General features: G+C 38.7%; 1 protein-coding gene across 4 annotated transcripts in view; it reads right to left on the reverse strand.

The window, feature by feature from the left end:
* Positions 1 to 21,882, reverse strand: part of RB1CC1 (RB1-inducible coiled-coil 1) — a 90,220-nt gene extending 68,338 nt beyond the window's left edge. For 3 of the 4 annotated variants that reach the window (XM_012661440.1, XM_012661441.1, XM_012661438.1), the window contains exons 1-2: positions 21,484 to 21,882; positions 563 to 677 (exon numbers count right to left, since the gene is read on the reverse strand). The gene's annotated coding sequence lies outside the window, so the exon portion shown is untranslated. Of the gene's footprint in view, positions 1 to 562; positions 678 to 12,322; positions 12,371 to 21,483 lie in introns of those variants that run through there. The other variant, XM_012661439.1, reaches the window with a different exon arrangement.
* Between the last annotated feature and the right edge of the window lie 1,023 nt (positions 21,883 to 22,905).

The raw sequence follows: 22,905 nt of genomic DNA on the forward strand, positions 1-22,905 counted from the left end.
ACTAGTATTAAGGTTAAACTTACTAGCAGCAAGTAAGAGGCGCTACTACTTGCAAATTAGGGGAGATGAGTCCCAATTCCTTCTACCAGCTGCCTCTTCATGAATGTTCTACCCCCATACTGGGCTAGAAGCAATCCATAACACACTCTGGCCCTAACAGTTTTAGCACCCTTGAGCAACAGTAGAAAGCACACAGGTCTGGAAATCAGAATATTTAAAACAACCCTGCCATTAATGAGTCCAAGCTGAAACCTAATCTATAAAATAAAGCTTCTACATCAATAAAATGAGGAACAGATTTCATGATCTAGCATTTTATTTTTAACAAATGGAGGTAAAAATCTAAGATTAATTAAAGTGGTGAAAGATAACTATAAATAAACTCCCAGAAAGTAGTAGGTATCTTTATTTATGCTGTTTTCTCCATAAGCCTTAAAGGTATCTTCTCTGAATTAACAGAGAAGAAAGAAAAAGCAAGTAAAGCTTTAAAATTAAAGTTTCCAAAATCATTATTTTAAATGCATTCGATCAAAAATTTACAAAGGTAGTAACTGTGACTTACCGTCAGGCACTGTGAATAGGACTACCACTTTTCTTAAGAAGCAGATCAAAACTGGCTTATGTTTCCTTTGCTTGAAATTGGCAACTGAATGGCATTACTGGTTAAACTCAGAGAACTGAAAAAGAAAATTTTCTAGATTATTGCAGAGAAAAACAATTCCATATGTAACAATAACATAGTTATTTTTCTCTTCTTTCTTTTAAAATTATCATCTGTTAAGAGTAGTCTCTACTCAGGCCCTTTTCCTACCTGTACATTCACTAAAATCCCAACCAATGACTTCAACCCACGTCACTCCACTGAAAGACATCAAACAGGTGTCACCAACAAACTCCTCCAAAACTGCTGATTCTACAGCCATTTCTCAGTCCTTAAAATGTAATAGTAAAGAAGTGACAGGCAATGGAGTCGCACAGCCCCGGTTTGGTCTTCTCCCCATTACTTGCAACCATATGATCTTGGAAGCCATTTGAGTTTCCTTTCTTGTACAAAGGAATAAAAATGGCACCTGTAGCACACAGCCTCTAAAACATCACCAATTATCTGTTCCACCTCCACCTCTTAGTATCCATACTCTAGTGAAATCCCCAACCGCCCACATATAGGAAGGGGCTGTGATATCTTTCTAACCAATAAAATATTCTATAAGTGGAGAGTTATTGTGTCCCTGATTGTTACTCAAGATTATGACTTGCATCATTCCAGTTGACTCTCTCCTTTGCCAGTGAGCTGCCATAGGGAGGGGCCCACCTAGTAAGAAAATGAAGTGGTCTCTGGCCAACAGGGGGCCTTAGTCTGACAACCCTCAAAGAACTGAATCTTGACCACAACCAACGAACCCAGAAAGTGATCAGTTGAGCCTCAGACAAGACTCCAGCACAGGCCAACGCCTTGATCACAGGCTTATGAGAGACCCCAAAGCAGAAGACCTAGCCAAGCCATGCCTACGATCTATGAAATAATACATTTATGTTGCTTCAAACAGCCAAGTTTATGGTAATTTCTTACTCAGCAATAGATAATTAATACAGCACAACCACATCACAGGGATGTTAGGAGGATGTGAAAGAAAAAACATATGGTACTTGGCAGGTAATAAGCCAACTCTCCAATGTTTGGGTGGGAGCTCAGGCCTCCTTACTCACCTTTGTACAGTAGAGCTCACCTACCCCCATGGCTGCAGCTACTATCACTGTTGGCTGCTGACTCCTGAATCTTGCCCAAATTGCTCCTGAGCTGTCCATCCAAACCCTCTCAAACTCAACAAATCCAAACTGATTTTCTGCATTCATTTCTTCAATATCATTTCTAAAACTGGATTATCTTCTTTGCTCCCTAAATCTTCTTGTTTTTAGTTTTTTATTTCTCTCTGTTGAGGAAATTTATTATACATTAACCCAATTTCTCACTTACTATCTTAAATCTTTTGTCCTAATAGACATATAAACATTAGCAAATCTGTCCTGTCAATTCCAACACTTGTACATTTATTGACACTATATCCCTATTTCTGTTGTTACTGTCTTAAATCAGAACCTCACTGTGCCTCCTCTACATTTTTACAAAAGCTCCTCAACCTGTACCATATCTCCTCAATCCCATGTCCACCATCCTCCATACTGCCTTCAAAGAGATCACTCTAAATTCTAGGCTGATCTAGTTTATCTTCTCCTTAAAACTCACGATGATAATGATTTTTACAGCAGCAGCTACCATTTTGTACTTAATCTCAGGAAACTACTCTGAATGCTTTATTAAATGAAATGTTTTCATGTGATCCTCACAAGAATCCTTTGAAGTAGACACTACTGTCATCCTCATTTTGTAGATAAGGAAACTAAGAATTAAAGGAGTGAAGTAACATCACAGGTTAGTGATTGAATGGCAGTCTAACTGCCGTTTTCATTATTTTAATCATTACAGTAACCCCAAGAGAGTAAACAGAATATGGCCTCTTCCTCTCTGCCACAACCTCTCACCCTCATCCTTCCACCAATCCCTCCACCAACTTTTTTTACTCCCGAATACCATATTGCTTAAACTCCCCGAACAAAATAAACTGTTAAAGTTTCTCTCTGAGCTTTCATGGAGCCGATCTCCCAGTTTAGAATTTTCCTTCCCCTACTTGCTATGATCACCCTTTCTACTTGCACAACCCTCACACACACATTTTCTTTCAAGAATCAATCACTTCATTCGCTGTGCTATACACTCTATATGTGCTTCTATGCTTGCATACATTGTTATGTTTCTTTTTATATTCTTCACCTCTACTAAATAAGAGGCCTCTTCAAAATAAGGACTATGCATTCCTGGAAACTAGCTCTAAAATAATTTCTAAATAAAATAAATGAATAATTCAACACGGGCAAGTATTATTCTACATCCTTGTGAAGACCCTTAGAAAGTCACCCTTAGAAGATGCTTAGCATCTTCCCCAGGATTTCCTCAACTTGTTCCCTAAGAAAAATCACTGGATTTTCCAACATCATTATTTTCATGACAACAGTAAGACTCCAGTTCATCGATCACCAATGCACCCTTCCCACCATTACCATTTATGAGTGATGCAGATACTCTAAAAAATGCAGCCCCCTTAGTTCAGCCCAACGAAACAGATACTAAAGTTCCACCTAACAAGTAGAGACTAAAATATATTTCCTGTTATTAATATACTACAGATTAGCACCAAATCTTTTAATTAATACGAGAACATGGCTAGGAATCCAACAGATTAAAGTGACAAGTAGCTGACACAGAACCTCCAATTAACACAGCTAGGATCCTGAATAACAACAAGCAACATGCTCTTCCAACTCCCGTTGGGCATTACATGCAGGGGAGAGGAAAATGTGTTAAATTGCTAAAATTTTTGAGGATTTCATACCATAGGATTACTAAGGCTATCATGATTCACATAATTACTTTTCCTTGATGTAATAAAAGTTTTTCCATATTACAAATGCTTCATAATCACCAATACCAATGGTTAAAAAGCATTCCAACTTGTGAGTTCACCATAATTTACTTACTACCTCCTAGGTTTTTGTTGTTTTTTTTAATCCCACAGATATATACCTTTTTTCCTTCTGTGTAGGATTATTTCCAAAAGATAGATTCCTAGAAGTAAAATTGCTGGGTCAAAACATTCAAACATTTTAAGGCTGTCAAAGTATGCTACAAAATTGCTTCTTTTATCAAGTTATACTCCTCAGGCTATGTACCCAGTCAATAAGAACAATAATACATCCTTGCTAGTATTACATGTTCAAATGTTTGTCAATAATATTTTTCATATACATGTCATCTTTAATTATTAGTGAGTCTGAATGTCATTTATTCACAGATGGCCTAATATGTACCAGATACTATGCTGGACACAGAATGTAGCAGCGAACAAGATAAACACAGTTCCTGGACTACTATGAACCTCAGTTACTAGAAAAAAATGATAGCTCCATTTTATAGCATTAGCTTAAAGATTAAGCAAGACAACATGTGTGTGTGTGTATACACTCACATATAAAACATGCAATACAATGCCTAAGATAAACACTCAGTAAATGTCCTCAACAAACAAATTTTGTACACATACATGCAAGGCATTGGAGATAAAAAAAAACTGATGGAAAATAGCACAGTACCTGTAGCCAGGCAAAGTAAGCATAATTGTCATAAATGTGATACTTTCTACTATGCAGACAGTGACAGGGAAATATAAAGAGCTCTTAACACACCTACGAGAAGATAGGCCGGAAGGTGCAGACCTAGCAAGGGCATGCAGATCTGAGAGATGTCAATGAGAGGAAGCCAGAGATAAGCAGGGAATCAAATGACTGTATTCAACAAAAATATGCTGAATGTTAAAAGGAATAATTTTGTTTTCTGAAAGATTGGGTAGCTAAAGCATGGTAACTAGAATGGAAGGAATATTCATTCATTCATTCATTCATTCATCCAAATCCAACAAATACTTATTCATTTTCTGTGTCAGGACTGAGTATTCTGTTAAAAAACTAGACATCATCTTTGCACTCATAGGATTTACAGTCTTGAAGGAGAGAGAGACATAAAACAATAACAAAGTAAATATAAGTTGTGGTAAATGAACACACAAAAAAGAATAGACAGAAAGAAGGACCTACTTCAGATTTAGGTGATTAAAGGAGGCCTCTACATAGGTTATATTTAAATGGGTTCTTTGGGAGGAGAAAAGGCAGCTACTGACAAGGCAGGGGTACAGCAGTACAAGACAACACATCATTTTTGTGAGATTAAACTTAAAATCTTAATAATCACTGTATTAAATTTTTGCTTTTCTCTTTTTCCTTGTAAATATCATTTATCTTTTTGCTTTGATACAATTTCACACTTAAAGTTACAAGAATATTACAAAGAACTATCCTTATCCCATTTACCTAGAGTCACCAACAGTGAACATTGTGTGTGCTCCACTTGCTCTAACCTTTGTGCCAGTGCCCACTCTCATGCAAGCATGCACTCTCTCTATATACATGCACAGACAGAGACACTTTTCCCAAAATACTTGAGATTAATTTGCAGAATGTCCCTTTATTCATAATACTTCAGAATGTGTACTCCCTAACAGCAAGGATTTTCTCCTATATAACCAAGGAACATTTATCAGATCATGAAATTTAACACCGATGCACTATTATTATCTAATCCACAGTCCATATTCAAATTACTGTCCTAATGATATCCTTCAATAGCTTCCCCTCCACTCACTCCCCTCCAGATCCAGGATCCATTTCAGAGTCACGTGTTATATTTAGAACTATAACACCTAATCTCTTCAATCTGGAGACAGTTCAACCTTTCTTTTTCTTTTCATGATCTATGGCAAATATTACTCTCAATCTATCAGAGGCTTTAGAAATCATTAAAGAGTAAAGATGACTTTGTTCCCTGTCACTTACAGTAAACTGAGACAAATCAGACAAGCTGAAGAGCAGCTATGTGCCTTTAAACAAACACCAGTCTCTTCATCTGATGTTCACATTAAGAAACACTGCGACCTAAGAAACCACAATCATTAACAATGCTAACCAAAAAAAAGCTGACAGATATAAACTTCTTAGAGAATTAGTTTATCTGTATACTTCATGAACAATTTAAATGATTTTTCAGATAGTTTTGACTATAGTGGCTCTAAAACCAACATTAAAATCTGACTCCACTATATAGGTACACATGATATTACTATTTCAAACAGCTTCCAGTGATGCTAAAGACTGTACCATTTTCCCAGGTTTTTATCCATTGTTTATACAGCTGTAAGACTGGCAGCGTTAATCAGAAGACCCTTCTGGATCTGAATCTTCACTCTCTACATCCTCATTTACTGCCAGCTACCACCAAAGATCTACCTAAGAATTACAGAGAAAAGTCTAACTAGTACAACCAGGCATCATTTCCCCAGGGGTCTACTGTGCTGGTAGTCTGTGAGTAAACGTCAGGTTCATGGCTTTCATGGCCACAAATGCTCTTATTTTTCTCACATGTCCTAAGTACACGGCACACAGAATAATTATTGCTAACACTTATTAGAGTGATTCATTATATGCCCGTCATTATGCTAAGTAATTTTATATGCATCACCTCATTTATCATTACATGTAAGACATTCATGTTATTCCTGTTTCCATTTGCGAAGGAGGAAAAAGATTCAGAAGTTACTCAACTTGCCTAAAGGGAGAAACTTAGTAAACAAAAGATACAAGGGCTTGAACACAGGTCAGTTTGCTACATTCATTCAATAAAAGTATCACCTAATAATAATCTATTCTCAGGCATTTTCTCAGCATGAAGAATACAATAGAAAATAATTGCCTGATCCTGTGGAGCTTAACATCCTAGTGGGCAACCTTTAAGTTTTATATTTATATACAAGCTCCATGACACCTACCTTCAAGAGGAAAAAAACTACAAAAAATGCATTTATTTTTTAAGTAAAAACAAAAATTACATTTCAAAATAGATACTTCCACGTTAGTGTGTTTTATTCTTTAGAGATAATAATACTGTTGGAATAGCAATACCTACCACTGACTGGAACAAGTATGGACTATACCAAGGACACAATATTCTCACAAATACTACTGTGACAAACGTTAGTATTACCAACATTATTCAAATGACAAAACTATGGCTCAAAGAAGTTCGTCTTTTACTAAAATATTAAGATCCCTTACATGAACTCACATGTAGTAAACAGATTCTATGACTTGGCATTTTACTGTTCCTTTAGAAATCCCAGCAATTTTTTTCCCTAGTAATTTTCCCCTCTATGTGATCATTTTCAAATATTCACTTTTCTAAAAACAATAACAAAAAACTCTTTCCTTATTAGGTTAGAAAAATGGGCTGGCAAAACACTTAGAAATGTGACAATGTAAAGTTTTCGACTAAAGGAAAGTCACCATCCAAGAAATAGCGTGGACCCAGATCCTGGGAGAACAAGATTTTCTTGGGTCCATAAATGAAAAGGTGACTCTTGGCATGTAGCAGGGACTAGAAATTCTTCCTGGTCATGTTGGCAGTGTGAAATTCCAGGCTTTCAGGCAGAATCGAAGCGTGATTCAGTATCTGTTCTCTGGGCAGAAAGTACAATGGTGTTGGCCTCCACTCCAAGGCTGCCAGGCCCATACCCCTCGGGTGGTCTCTATGGATCCAGAGTAAGTCTCCAACTGATGTCAACCGGGCGCAAAGCATGCCCACCACACCCTGGGTGGCCCAGGGTGGGACAGGGCAGGAGTTTCTCTCTTGCTATATAAGCATCTACATAACAGCCTTGATTTTGCCTCTTGGACAGCAAAGACTAAGATAGTTAACTATCTGGTCCTTTACAGAGAAAGTATATGACTCCTTTAAACCTTGAGCAACTGTAGCCACTTCAGTGACAGCTGCACATACCTCAGTTACTACCAGGCATCTGGTAGCCAAGGACTGAAGGCCCCTGGTAAACCCAGGCCATTCACAACAGTACCACCAAATGAAAGTAACACCAACAATAGCAAAGAAGTCCTCTAGAAGAGAGCCCAATTTCCCAGTTTTCTTTCTGGTAGAGAACTGACTTGGGACTGATCACAGAAATGACTGATTCTCTGGCTTACGCGGGAGGGAAAGAGTAGAAAATTAAAAAGGAAAAAAAATGCAGCTGTAGTTGTGTGGGTAAAAATAAAAAAAAAAAAAAAAAAGAAAGAAAAAAAAGGAGTTGTTTTCCATTACCTGCCTCCCATCACTTAATTTGCAAAGATGTTACTTTTCTTTCTCCTTAAAACTGGTGAGAAATGACAATATTATAACGAGTGACTAACGGTTATTATTGGCTGTTAAAAAAGAGTTCCTATGAATTAATAAGAAAATCACAAAGACCCACAGTACACAAAAATGCAAAGAGCATGACTGGGTAATTCAAATGGTTAACAAATGCAGAAATATTTGAAACTTCTTCAGTAATCAAAGCAATACAAATCTAAAAAGAAAACATTATTTTTCACCTATCAAACAAGCAAGATTTTCAATCTAAGATTCCAAGATTTTCAACCCAAAAGAAATAAAATGTATGAAGAAGTAAAAACCACTTTAGAAATTAGTATAAGCAAGAAATTTTTCCCTTTCCATAAATTATTAATATATACTTCATAGCTTCACTGAAAAAGAGACAGTGACAACCCTAGAGCCTTAAATACCTATGGCACTCCAGGTTGTGAAGAATTATCCTTACCCAAAGGAGGTCTGGCCTTTGCCCTCGGTTACTGGGAGGTGATCTCAAGGCCCTTGGAAATGTCCTGACAGACAGTACCGTCTCTGTTTGCCTGGGAGCTTTAGCCATGGACAATAACAGGGGCTTTAGGACACATGTATCAGTTCGGTTCCTATTTCCAGAGGAACTGGAGATTGAATACATTAGTCTGACCTCCAGCAAGGTCAGCCATAAAAACAATGTGTGATCAAGCCCCACCATAAATATGAAAAATGAAATGTTTACCTGAGTTGAATTTTCTTGGACCTGTCCTAGATGACACTCACGGTGCCTAGGTACTCAAGTTTCTCTCTTGTTACCTCTCATACATAAAGTAAATTGTATACATAAGGCTCTCAAGCCAGCTATTTAGGGAAACAGACAAACCTGGCCTTTCTTGAAGGGCTATGCAAGCTTAACCATGTGTGAAAGGCCAGATCTGTAATATTAACAGTATATGGGTAAAGAGTTGCATTACTCTCTCGCATAATAAGCACTCCGTCCCAGTCAAAACAAGAAGCTATCATATCATTTTTATTCACATAGTCACTTTTCTATCACCCAAATCTCTTCATAAAGCTGCCTGATCAAGTTCTCTCCTCTTTACCTTAATTCCTATACCACTAAAATCTTCTTTTAAAAAAAATTTGTATTTCTATCTTGAGCTGTTATTCCAATTCTGGATTACTGATTTTTAGGGAGTCATGTAATAGTTTCACAGCAAGGTAAATGTGTTTGGTACAGGAAAGATTTTATTTCATTTTTCTCACATTTCACAGATTGGACACAGTAAGGGAATGGAAATATGAATTTTTGTGTAAGCAAAATAAAAGCTTATCAGATTTTAATTAAAAAGTATGGTTTACTGTAATCCTAGCACTCTGGGAGGCTGAGGCGGGTGGATCGCTCAAGGTCAGGAGTTCGAGACCAGCCTGAGCAAGAGAGAGACCCCGTCTCTACTAAAAAATAAAATAGAAAGAAATGATCTGGACAACTAAAAATACATATATATATATAGAAAAAATTAGCCGGGCATGGTGGCTCATGCCTGTAGTCCCAGCTACTCGAGAGGATGAGGCAGAAGGATTGCTTGAGCCCAGGAGTTTTAGGTTGCTGTGAGCTAGCACGGCACTCACTCTAGCCTGGGCAACAAAGCGAGACTCTGTCTCAAAAAAAAAAAAAAAAAAAGTATGGTTTATAAAATTAATTGAATACTCTCGATAACAGGCTGAATAAAATGCATACATTCATGCTAATGTTGTAAATTCTCTTATTAAAAGAAATGCCATAACGCCTATATAAAGACCAATTTTGTGTAATCTAAGTTATAAAATTTTATTGAATTGCATCTTCCTCAGCTGATCCATGAACCACATGGCTTTATTATCAGGGGAAAAATGTAGATTACAATTAAAAACTCTGTCTCATCAGTACACATCTGTAAATTTCCATTCCCCTATCTGTAAATGGAGATGTTAATAATACCCACCTCATATGGCTGAAGTAGAAAATGAGAGCTTATTTAGCACAATGCCAACCTTCATAGTAAAAAATCCAAAAATGTTATCTACTGATAAGAACTAACTCTGTGACCTAACACAAAGCACTCAGAAGCACCTGTTGATTGAACAGGGTTTCACAAGCAAATGTATAAATACTCTTAGGATGCTACTAGCAGTACTCTATGAAAGTGAGAAGAAAGCAGAGTTCAAATAGTAGCAGAGAGATAACTCTGTTATCCTAGTAGCTAATTCTTAGCAGCCTCTTTATTAACCAAGGTATTCCAAGGCTTTTATGTTTAAAAAAAAAAACAAGTAATAATCTTGGTTTAATGTGATTTAATATCCTACGTTAGTAAGTACTCCCTGCTTCTACATTAACAACTACTAAGTCTCTGTACTTTTTCTTCCACTTTATTTCCATTAAGCAATCTAATTCAGTGCCCACTGCTGCATACCTAGGCTCTGACAATTACCTGAGCTCTTCCTTTGTGTAGACTCCATCTAAAATTCATCTTGGAGGATAACAACAACTTAACAGTCTTTGGTCTTTTTTTTCTTTTTGAGATGAGGTCTCGCTCCGTCATCGTCGTCCAGGCCAGAGTGCAGTGGCACAATCATAGCTCACTGCAGCCTCGAAGTCCTGGCCTCAAGCGATCCTCCTGCCTTAGCCTCACACGTTGCTAGGACTGCAGGTATGCACCACCACACTCGGCTTTTCTCCCCTTAAGTATCACAGAGATACAAATGTTTTTGGATTGTTTTTGTAATGCTCAAGTCAGGGTTAAAAGTGTGCCTGTCACCTGGATAGCATTCACTGTATCCATTAGATAGGTTTTTGCCCACCCATTCCGCCCCTCCTTGATTTTCCACTGAGTTTTACTTCCGTACATGCACATGTGTACTTATCAGTTAGTCCCAACATAACAGTCAGTATATGTGGTGTTTGTTTTTCCATTCTTTAGATATTTCACTTAACATAATGGTCTCTGGTTCCATTCAAATTGTTACAAAAGGAATTAATTCATCCTTCTTCATGGCTGAGTAGTACTCCATGGTATACGTATACCACATTTTGTTAATCCACTCATGAATTGATGGGCACTTGGGTTTATTCCACGTTTGCAATTGTGAATTGTGCTGCAATAAACATTCGAATACAGGTGTCTTTTTGATAAAATAACTTTTCTTTGGGTAAATACCCAGAAGTGGGATTGGTGGATCAAATGGTAGGTCAATTTTTTAGTTCTTTGAAGAATCTCCATATTGTTTTCCATAGAGGTTGTACGAATTTGCTGTCCCACCAACAGTGTACAAGCATTCCTTTCTCTCTGAATCCATGCTAGTATCCACTGTACGTGGCCTTTTTAATAAAGCCATTCTGACTGGGGTAAGGTGATATGTCATTGTGGTTTTATTTACATTTCCCTGATAATTAGTGACAATGAGTATTTTTTCAGATGTTTGCTGGCCATTAGTCTATCTTCTTTTGAGAAACTTCCGTTTATGTCTTTTGCTCACTTTTTAATGGGGTTTTTTTCTTGCCGATTTGAGTTCTTTGTATATTCTGGTTATTAGTCCTTTATTGGATGTATAGCTTATGAATATTTTCTCCTAATTTTTAACTTTTTTTGTAGTGACAGGGTCATGCTATGTTGCGCAGGCTGCTCTTGAACTCTAGAACTTAAAGTGATTCTACTACCTTAGCCTCCCAAATTGCTAGGATTACAGGCATGAGCCACCACACCTGGCCTGTTAAGTCCTCTTTTAATGTTACTTTACTTCTCCAACTAAAAATGCTTCATACCATTCACTCAATTAAGTTCCTTAGACTGACACTCCACTGTTTCCCTTCTTTGGTTTACTAAAATACATGATGCTCCAAACCATTTACACTGATCTCTTGAAGTGAAGGGAATGAGCCTTGTTTTTTCATGCCCCTAATTCATCTCATTCCACAGCTTCCATTTTGTAACCAAGAACGCACAAATATTCTGTCATAAAGTCTTCTCCAATGTACTGGCTGTCAATGATCTGTTCCTGAAGCACTTACAGCTCAGACTTCAAATCCCAACTAATCAAATAACCGTGTTTCTATTCAAAACATAAAACCCTGCTACACTTTTTTTTGCCACTTGCCAAATACCTTACATTGCCTCAACTGTATTGTAAACGGCTAAGAAAACTTGGTCCTACCTTACACCTCTCCTTGAAACACCACAGTACCTAACATATAACATACTGCCTAGAGACGGTGGGCAGCCAGTAAATGTCTGAGGCCAAAACTATGGATAAGGACCACAATGAGAATCAAAACTGTCAATCAGAGACAGTGACTCAAAGAGGAACACTGCTTCCATTTATTTACCACAATGTATAGTTTATATATATATTCCCATATGCTTGATATCAAAATAAGATGATCCAACAAGGCTGAATTCTCTGCTTTATATGTAATAATTGTTTAAAACATTAAGCAAGAGGGGCACATACTTGGGCAGAAGTAAGAGATCTGGGTTTCAGGACTAAACTAGCTTCACATCTTTAGTCCTGTGACCTTGAGTTATGGAATTTTTCCAAATCTCAGTCTCCTCATCTGAAAAAAAGGGGTACACTAGATGATTCTTCCAATCTTGTATAAAATTACACAGTCAAATTACACATCAAACCCAATTCTAACATACAGCCATTTGAATAAATATTAATTTTAAAAACTCACTTTGTGGGCCAGTGACCAAAGAGATAAACGTACATACTATCTGCTTTCTAAAAGCTCAATCACGCAAAATGCACATTACAATATTAAATAAGATGAAAAGAGGTATACAAAAGTAATACTGAGAAGGAATGGACAAAAACTCATACAGAGAAGGTACCATTCTCTCCCCCCCCAAAAAGGATATGTAAAATCAAATTCCTACTCAAAATGTACCCTCAATGATCACACATTACTAAAAAACTTAAGATGACAAACACGGTAAACCACTAATTTTTTTTAAGGAAATGATCATTTTAAAAAGCTAATCCTTTTATCAACTTGGAACTCTGGGCCTTGTTCATTATGTACATTTTCCCTTAACTTATGTAAAATCCATTAATTCCACTAATGAGTCTTCATGATCTAGAACTAGTTATTGTATGTAACTGTAAGGTATAAGCATAGGAATCAACTGCTATTGAGGGAATAAGAAATTTTTTTCCTTGCTTTATGTGCTTAAAAAACATTAACTTTACCAGTCTTATATAAATAAAAGCCTAGTACTATTACTTTTCACCAAATAGGATTTGTAAAATTTGACATGATGCTCATTTTATATGAAATCTTATCTTTTATAAACCAAACCATACTTAATATTACACAAGTTAACACAAAACAATTGAAAAAGTAACAGGTTAGTAATTAGACAATTGACACAAGATTTTCTTAAAATCATTTGACCCTGTGCTTAAATAAGGTCTTCAGTTTCTGCCTGTTGAGACAATAACTACTATATGCCTACACTATATATTGAGACACGGTAGGAAAGAACTGTCAAAACATGTCAAACAAACTCATAGTAGTTACAATTGTGGGACTGTGGTACATTAATAAACATATAAGGTATGAAACAGAACAGATCCAAACATATCTTTATATATGCACACACAGATATACCATAATGGTAGAATTTCAAATTGGGGTAAAGGATGAACTTTTCAAGCAATGGTATTAGTATTATGACTAATGGCTCTCCATAGCCTAAACTGTCTGGAGGAATATATTAATATATTTACTAAGAAATGAGAACTAAAACAGCAACAGGTTTTTACCCTTCAGATTGCTACTAATGATTAAAATGAGTACTAAGTGTTAACAAGATTAACAGTGGGCCCACTGGAACACTTCTGACAAAACTATAAATTGGTACAATCTTTAAGGAGATTTAATCTGGCAATATGTGCCAAAATTTAAAATGTGTAAGCCAGCAAGTCTACTTCTGAGACTGTATTAGAAGTAAACAATGAGACAAGTATACAAAGGTATACACCCAGCGGTTTTCATTGCATCTTTACTTTTCGCAAAGAAAAGTTAGAAGATTGATTATCAATAGTTTGGTTAAATAAATTACAATGCAATTACAAAAGGTGACATTATTTAGACATTTACAAATGTTTGTTCAGATCTATACATATTAATTAGTGACATATTTATTCAGTAAGAAAACCAAGTTACAGAATATATGTGATTCTGTTTGTGGATTTTATTTTTATAACTAATGCAGAGGGTTGTATGTGTATACACAAGCATTTTAAAAGTCTAGAACAATTTAACACCAATCTTTTCAACAATGGCTATTTCTATGCCTTTCACTTTCTCTGATGTCCTTAAAAATCACATTTATAATTAGAGGGAAACACACTTATATCCATTTTTAAAAAGAAAAAAAAGTTGACACTCTATACGCATTACAAAGAAATAATCTGAATTTGCTGCCCTAAAAGAGTTGGCCTAACCAAGAGAGCAAGACGAGAATCCTCACCTGCTTTCTCCTCCTTTCAGCCCCCAATCTGAGTCCCAGTGGAGTTCTGCCCCACTCCCCACTCCATACAGTCTTCCCTAAATAGTCATTCATCGTAGGTCTTCCAATTGTTATCTTTATGTAGACATAAGAGCGAGAAAAGAACTGTGAAAAGAATATGAGATTTAGAATCAGAGGACCTATTTCTAATCCTGCCCCTTCTGACTATGCAACTTTGACTGACTGCATCTATCAAGATTTTTTCATTTGATTACAAAAAGTAAAGAAACTATCTATCTTCACAGAGTTATTGTGAGGGTCGAATGAATGATCTATATGTATATGGAAGAGCTGTGCAAAGTATAAAGTAATCCAGATCTCTGTCCTGAGTTCTGGACTAGCACTAGCTGATGTTAAATATTTTCAACTGGAAATCCTACCATTACTTCAATTTCAACATGTCTAAATTTCATTTCAGTACTTTTCCTTTAAAACTATTCCTTAACTTTTTTAATAACTTCAAAACTATCATTCTCCTACTACCCCAAACTTCTGTTATTTCTGTCCAAATCATATCGATTTTTCCTTTATAATAATCCAACTCCTCATTTTCCAATTACATAATCCTTAAGGCTTGCAAACTCTTCTATCTTTAAATCTCTATCCTGCTCCAACCCTTCCGGAACACTCCCTACCAGTTAGTTACAAACACTGTAGCCAGCCAGGCTGCTTCCCTCCTAAAATACCTTCCCCAGCACCTTACTATTGCTTATAGTAGGACACAAACCAATGGTCCAACATGCTCTGTTGTTTGTTTCTTTACAGCTACTCACTCTCCTGTGACCTTTGGTTCAGTGCCCACATGGTTTCATTGAATTGCATTATCTGCCCGCCCCTCTAAGCATGTGAATTGGCCAATTGTTACACGGGCTAGATTAACATAAAAATGGCAGACTTTGGAACAAGATTTACTTGTATTAATATCTGAATCCCATCTATCCCACTGGGGCTCAGATAACCTCTATGCATCAGTTTACAATCTATAAACTGAGAAGATACCTTTTACAGAGTAGGTGAGAAGGACAGCAATAATGTACTTCAGACTTCTTTATGATGCTAGGAGTAAAGCTTTAAAAATAGTGGCAATTATGACTTTAAATTCTAGCATCGAAGAACTTCATAATTAACCCCAGTTTATTTTTGTACAAGTATCACCAACTACTCCCATACATGAAGCCTATACCCTCACTTTACATTTTACTGCCAGATAAAATTCCAACCATCTTTTTTATCTGAATTTTATTCATCCTTAAAAGTCCAAGTATTGTCCTATTACCACTTCAGGGAAGTCGTCCCTTATCACTGGTGGCCCACAGTATTCTTTTCTCTTCCCCTGAATTTACAGAATTCTTAACTAGTGATATAAGGTATAAAGAATTATTTTACATGAGGGGGGAAAAAATAACATCTCACGTCACGAAAGAACATTTGCTCCTCCTAGATCCTCCTGGCCGACAGTCAGGTATAAGTGAGGGGGAGAAGCAAGGTGTATTTTAAAAAGTACTGACCCCACTCCATTTAATTCCAGATGTATAAGGATAACAACTGAACCCATACTGGGAGGCCAAGACGGGAGGATCACTTGAGGTCAGGACCAGCCTGAGCAAAAGTAAGATCCTATCTCTACTAAAAATAGAAAAAATTAGCTGGGCAACTAAAAACAAAAATATTTAGCCGGGCCTGGTGGCATGTGCCGGTACCAGCTACTGAGGAGGCTGAGGCAGGCGGACTGCTTGAGCCCAGGAGTCTGAGATTACTGTGAGCTAAGCTAAAGACAAGACACTCTAGCCTGGGCAACGGAGTGAGGCTCTATCTCAAAAAAACAAACAAAAAACAAAAACAACTGAACCCATATATAAGGAAAAGAACCAGAAAGCATCGTGCATATTCATGAAAACTGGCTATCCAACTTATCAACTGGAGATTAGCTTACGATTTCCTCCAGAGACGTTACCACCATGATGATTAGTTCCATCATTCCAGCCTTACTGTCAACTATCCTAATATATCCAAACCTCAGAATTAGCTTGGTTATAAGGGAAGGTGAAGGCAGGACATCCCAGATGACAATTTCTGACCTCCAAAACTGAAGACATTCATTCACTAATCACCCAATATATTATGGTAGCATATAACATAAGCCAGACACTGTGCTAGGTGCCTGGAGTACAAGTTACTTCAAGTTACTTTCAAGTAGAACACATGAGATCTGGCTAGACCTAATAAAGCAGACTAAAAGTTTCATAAAGAAAAGGCAACTGGGAATCATTTTGCCTGATTTTGAATTTTGTAAATTGCAATTCTTAGCAATTCTACCTCACTGAGGGCTTACTGGCTGCTTCATCCATGCAAATAATGTCCACTACAAATGGAGTGTCTAGGTGGCCCAGGGACTGAAAACTGGGCATCAGTCTCTCCAAATCAGATGTATTCTGATCTGATCCTACCCTTTCTCTGCCAAGAAGAAAAGAAGGAACGATGAGCAGGTCAGGCATCTGCCTCACGTTCCCTGAAAGAAAATCTTCCTAAGTCCAGGGTCTCTTGAAATGCCATGCCTACAACTAGACAAGCAACTTCATGTAAGACCACCACCAAAAGAATGGTGACAGCATTTAGGAAGCCAGTGCCCTCAAGACAGCAAATAAGGAGGTAAAAGTAACAGAACAGGAATGCTTTTTTAAAAATAGGAAACCTCACAATTTTTTTTTTAAATTTCAAAACATTAAGGGGGTACAAATGTTTTCATTACATGGATAGCTTTTATGATGCTTAAATCAGGGCTATTAGTGTGCCCATCACACAAATACTGTTCACTGTACCTGACAGGTAAGTTTTTAACCCTCCGTCTCCTCCCTTCTTGATTTCCAATGGCTTTTACTTCTCTCAGGAATACTTGCAAAGCAAAAATGAAAAATAGTTTGGAGTATACTTTTTAGGCTTTTTTCCCTAGGTATATAGGAAGTACACATATATATACAGGCAATTTGGTTTTACTACTATGTACTTTGCTTGAACTGCATATTATAACAGAAATCTTTCCATATCAGCACTTACACATTTTGGTGTCCTGCCATTCATCAAAACTATGTAAAAATATATGATTTTAGTGAAAATTTTCTAGTTGTGTGTTTTATTTATAATGGATACTAACAGGAAATAATAAAACAATAATTATCTATACAGCAAATACTGAATTAGCATGGTTGAATAAAACCAAGACTATCTGTAAACATACAGCAATATCAAGAAGCCTGCACGAATCCGGCATTTGCAGTAAAACAATTACCAAAAGCCATGAAAATGATTAACAGTATGATCCTGAATTGATATTTAAACAGGTATATTGGACAGTTACTGACGAATTATTGTGGAATATAAATGGAAAAAATGATGTGGATAGTGCCAAGTAACAAAAAATGGAAATGGATCACAGTAGTTTCATCTCTTAGCATAATTACAACCCAATAAAACATGAGAATTCAAAATAGCAAAATCATGGGTGGAAAAACTGTTACTCTACAGTCCTCAGACCACTAGCTAAACAGCTGTGAAAGCAGAAACAAACTAACGAAGTAAAGAAAGGGTGCTTGGAGACACTCAATTATTGCACTTACAAAAAGTAATTAATCAGAACTGATAGAAACAAATGTCATTCTCTCAGGGCCCTGAACAATGAGGGTACAATTTATAGGAAAATAAAGTTTATTGGGTCCATAATAATGTAAGACTCAGAGAAATGTGGTAAATAATTGCTACATCTTTTTATCTATGGGAGTTAGATGGACTCTAACTCTTTAGCCCTCCACAATCTGCTTGTCTAGCCTTGTATCTATTCTGCCACTTCAAAGCAGTCCACGTTTGTCATTTATCTTCTTTAAAATTCCCCGTCATTCACTGTTTCCTATAAACAAATAAATAAATAAATAAATAGTCTCTCTTCGTCACTGTTACACTGCTGAAGCTAATAGAGTGGGCCACAGGGGTTCAATTAACATTTCAGTAATGAGTGACTGAATCTGGCTCCAACAGCTTTCAAACCTTGCTGAGTTTACTGGAACTCACCTCTATCTATGCCTTTGTACATGTAGGGCTAGAGTACATTACAGTTTCCTTACTGTGACCTACAAAGCCTGAATACCTGTAGAGCTCCCCAATTTCCTACTTCCTTCCCCCTCACACCTACCAATCCAGCTCAGTAATCTCTTCATTTTTCATTGTATATGCCATGCATCTCTGAGCCTTGGCATTTACTGTTTCTTCTGCCAAAAAATGTCCTTTTGTACTATAGTCACACACTTAGTTCCCTTACCTCTCTTGGGTCTTCACTCAAAAGTCAATCATTGGGAGGGAGATATAAAATGGGGATCATCAGTGGTTACAAAAATATAGTTAGATAGAACAATATCTGATAGCACAACAAAGTGACTATAATCAACAATAAGTTAGGATATATCTTAAAATAACTAAGAGTGAAATTGGAATGTTCCTAACAAAGAAATGATAAATGCCTGAGGTGATAGATACCTCAATTACCCTGATTTGATGAATTCATATTATATGCCTGTATCAAAACATATGTACCCTATAAAGATACACAACTATTATGTATCCATAATAATTAAAAAGAAAAAAAAGTCAATCGGTGGTGTTCCTTGGCCACCATATCCAAAGTTTCAACCTCCAACCATGACAGTCCATATCCTCCCGTATCTGCTTTATTTTTTCTCCTTAGAAATTATCACTTTCTTACTCCATTTTTTTTTTTTTTAATGAAGATAGAGATTTTTGTTTGTTTTGTTCACTGCTGAATCCCCAGTACTTCTAGAGCAGTGCCTGGAAGATAGTAGGTACACAATAAATACCTGTCAAAATTCTGTGAGGTAGCTAGCACATTTTTAAAGAGAGGTGAAGTGATTTATCTGTGTCTTCTCATGCTTTTTCTTCTCCCCAAAATATTCCCCTATACCCTATGAAAGCTCAAATCCCTTCAAACCAATTTCCAATAATACCCCATATTATAATTGTTTTTATGGAGAGCTCCAACATTCTTTCCTTTATAAGGCAAGAACAATTTCTTAAGCAATCTTATATTCCTTGTAGTAACTGGTTCAATGATCCCACTATGGTAAATACATATAAAAAAGGATAGTGAATGTGTGTGGAAAGGGATTGCCACATTTTCACTCGTGCTTCCTGGGCCACTATTACTACAAAAGAAAAGTGTAATTGGGTTTAGAAAATACCATTACCTGAATGAGAACATTTTCCTAGCCATTCTTTTTTTTTAAAAAAGAAATTCATAAATCATACACATCTGCAAAGTAAAGCATATAGATGCTCAAATATTTGCTGAATGCATGAATAAAAATTTAAAGATAATCTCAAAATCAGAGGCCACATAAAAGGCTTACATTACTGAAATCTAGGTTCAAAACTGTTCAAAAACAAAGGTCTTATATCCTCTGCCCTTTTGGACTTTATGAATTTGAATTGCTAAAAGTCCATCTGCCATGCATTCCTGACCTTGTGTTTGTTGGCAAGGGCCAAAAAACTCTCTCTCAGAGACAAGAGAACTGCTTCTTTTGTCTTCTCTGTCACGTAATAACAAATATATAAAGAATTGGGCCCATAAATAATAATTTGATTAACATAAAAGATTCAAAATAGATTAAATAAAATTACCTGTAAAACGTGGCCTGCGTCCATAACCAATTTCTGTTAACAGAGATATATCAACATAAACGTTATGTGCCTAAAGCATCCCTGACATAAAACTGTATCTAGGTTTTGACAAAACCATAAACACTAAAATAAAAACCTGACAGGCACGTTACTTAGAAAATATTCAGGCTATATTTTGTTACGAGATTAAATACGAAAAACAAAAATATTTTCACACTCCTAGTAATGGTTCACTTATTATAGATCCAATAATCCAAAAAATAAAACCAGCCACTTCCCTCAGTAGTCCCTTTGTTTCCCATGGTAATATCTAATCAGAAGGATCCCCTTTTTTATCGCCTATAGAACCATAATAATAACATTCTTGGTTAAACACACATTTAAGTCTATTTAATTAGAAGTCTCCTTAATTGATAACTTTCCAAACCTTCAGATAAATCGTAAAAGCTCCATCAACACAAAAACTTAAACTACACAATAAAATGGGTAGCAAACAGGCACATTTGTAATGTTTATTAGCAGACTTGAGAACATTCCCATCTAGCTGAATGTCTTGTAGTAACGTCACTCTTTATCAACAGTGGGCACATTAATCTTCTTTGGCACCTAGGCATATATCACTTCATGGTATGACCACACTTGAAAGAGTCATGATAGAAAAGACTAGATTATGAAACCATAAACAATGCACACAGCCCATCCACCTGGCAGTGGAATAAACTACAGAGATATTCCACTCAGAAGCTGCCATTTCTGCTGTTAATGTATTTTTGTTTCCACCAACTAAGTTGTGAAATCCGCGTGCACACCCCATCCCAAATCAGTGGGGCGGGCGGAGGCTGAGTCATTCCTAGGAGTAACTTTACACCGATCCTAGCACTCTGGGGTCGGGACAAAGACATCATCTCTCCGTTCCTCCCACTCTGCGTTTCGTTCGGCCTCGGCCCAACTCCACTCTCCGGTTTCCCGAGTCCACAAGGGTTGAGCGCTGACAGCGGTGACCACGAGTAAGGATGCGTCCCGGTGGGTTCGAGCGTCTCTCACCCTGAGCCACTCCCGCAAGCAGGCCGGGAGCTGCCCCGCGGAGCGCACAGGGAGGGACCCGGGGTCGCGGCCGAGGAAGCCGTAGGCAGCCCCTCACCAAGGGAGCCCAACCCACACCTCCCGCAGCCCGATGGGGCATCAACTGGAACAGCTTTTGTCTCCACAGGGGCTGTAGTGCCGAGAAGGCAGCCACTGGGCAACACCTGCCGGGGCCGAACGAACCCGAGCCCGCAGGCGCACACACACACCCGCGCGCGGGCCGGCACTGGGCCGGCCGAGACACCGCGCCCCCGGCCCACTGTGCCGGGCCGGCCGCGCGACCGCTGCGCCCAGATGGGGGAAGGGGATGCGTGCGGCGGCAGCACTTACCCGGCAGCGTCTCCTCCTTCGCCGGTGGCAGCAGAAGAGCCGGCGACCCCCGGCACCATCTTCCGCCGCCGCCTAGTCCTCGGCGGCGGCTACCAACCGCCCATTCGGCACCGCCAACCGACACAACTGCCGGCGTCCCAGACGCCTGCCCGCCCGCCCGCCGCGGCCGCGAACTCCAAGCGGGAGGGAGAGGTCGGGGCGGAGACGGGCGCAGTCAGGCCCCTCGGCTCTGGGTCTGGGGCCGGTGGACAGGGGGCCGCGGCCGGTCAGAGCCGAGGGGCCCAGGCGACTTGGGGACCCCGAGGCAGCGCCGACGGCTCGGCAGGGCCGCGGACACTGCCGCGGCTGGGTTTGTTATTGTCGACTCCGTCTCTTCCTCCGCGGAGCATGCCGGGAAACGACCGGCCGGGGGGTGGGGCGCCCCAAGCGGCGCAGAGAGCCGTCTGCGCAGGTCCGGAAGTCGGTGGGCTGCTGGGAAGGGGGCGGCTCCGCCTCCGGACGTTCTCGGCCAGTCGGGCGAGTTGGCTGTCCTGCCTTGACCCTGGGAGGTTTTTCTGGGCTGCCTGTTGTGGTGCTAGCCGCCGTCCCGGCGCGAACTTTGCCAAGGTGAGCCTGACCTTCCCTGCTACAACGAGTAGGCCCGGGCGAAGGCTAAATTTCTGATCAGCCCCACATGAAAGAGAGCTCGTCCCCCTCAGCCTGTGGCGGAGGAGCGGGGCCAACAGAGGGTCTGGTTTCCTCGTCGCCTGTCCCTGCAGCAGCCCACGGACCAGGCCAAGGTCTGTGACACAATAACGTACCGGGAGGACCGTGCCCGGTCCAGGCAGTCCTGCCACAACGGCCCCGCATACCCCGACCGCCGGGACTGCAGGTAGCTGGCAAGTATCTCTCTGGTGATTCTGCAAGGGCGAGGCGGCACAATTTTTCTCAGACTAGGTAACATCCAGGAGAAAAGAGAGCCAGGGCTAGACAGATTGGGATGAAATGTAAATGCCACGACCACATTTTCAGCTTTATAAATATTGAATTCTCTAGTGGGCCTAGTGGGTTAGCGGTTAACACGAGCACTCCAATGGATGGGAGACCACGTCAGGGGAATCTTGCATTTCTGAACATCGTCAGTCACAGGCAATAACTTGAAATCACAAGGCTCGAGTATTAAAATCTAATGAACAGATGATACATGTATCTTAATTGCATACTCCTTTTCAAATTCCTGTTATATGCAGAAATGTCTGAATAAAAGCTTAGAAGTGCGACCTCTAAGTCATCAGGACTTTTATGTTTGCAAAAATGAGCGGCACAAGAGGACACCACACTGGTCAGAGTTTACATTTGTTCATATGTTAGGTGAAGACTCATAAACACTGACTGGTAAGCAAGAGCAATTTTTAGTTTCCAGCTACTCTTCCTTAATAAATA

Source organism: Propithecus coquereli, unplaced genomic scaffold, assembly GCF_000956105.1.
Source record: "Propithecus coquereli isolate 6110/MARCELLA unplaced genomic scaffold, Pcoq_1.0 Scaffold71, whole genome shotgun sequence".
Lineage (NCBI taxonomy): Eukaryota > Metazoa > Chordata > Mammalia > Primates > Indriidae > Propithecus > Propithecus coquereli.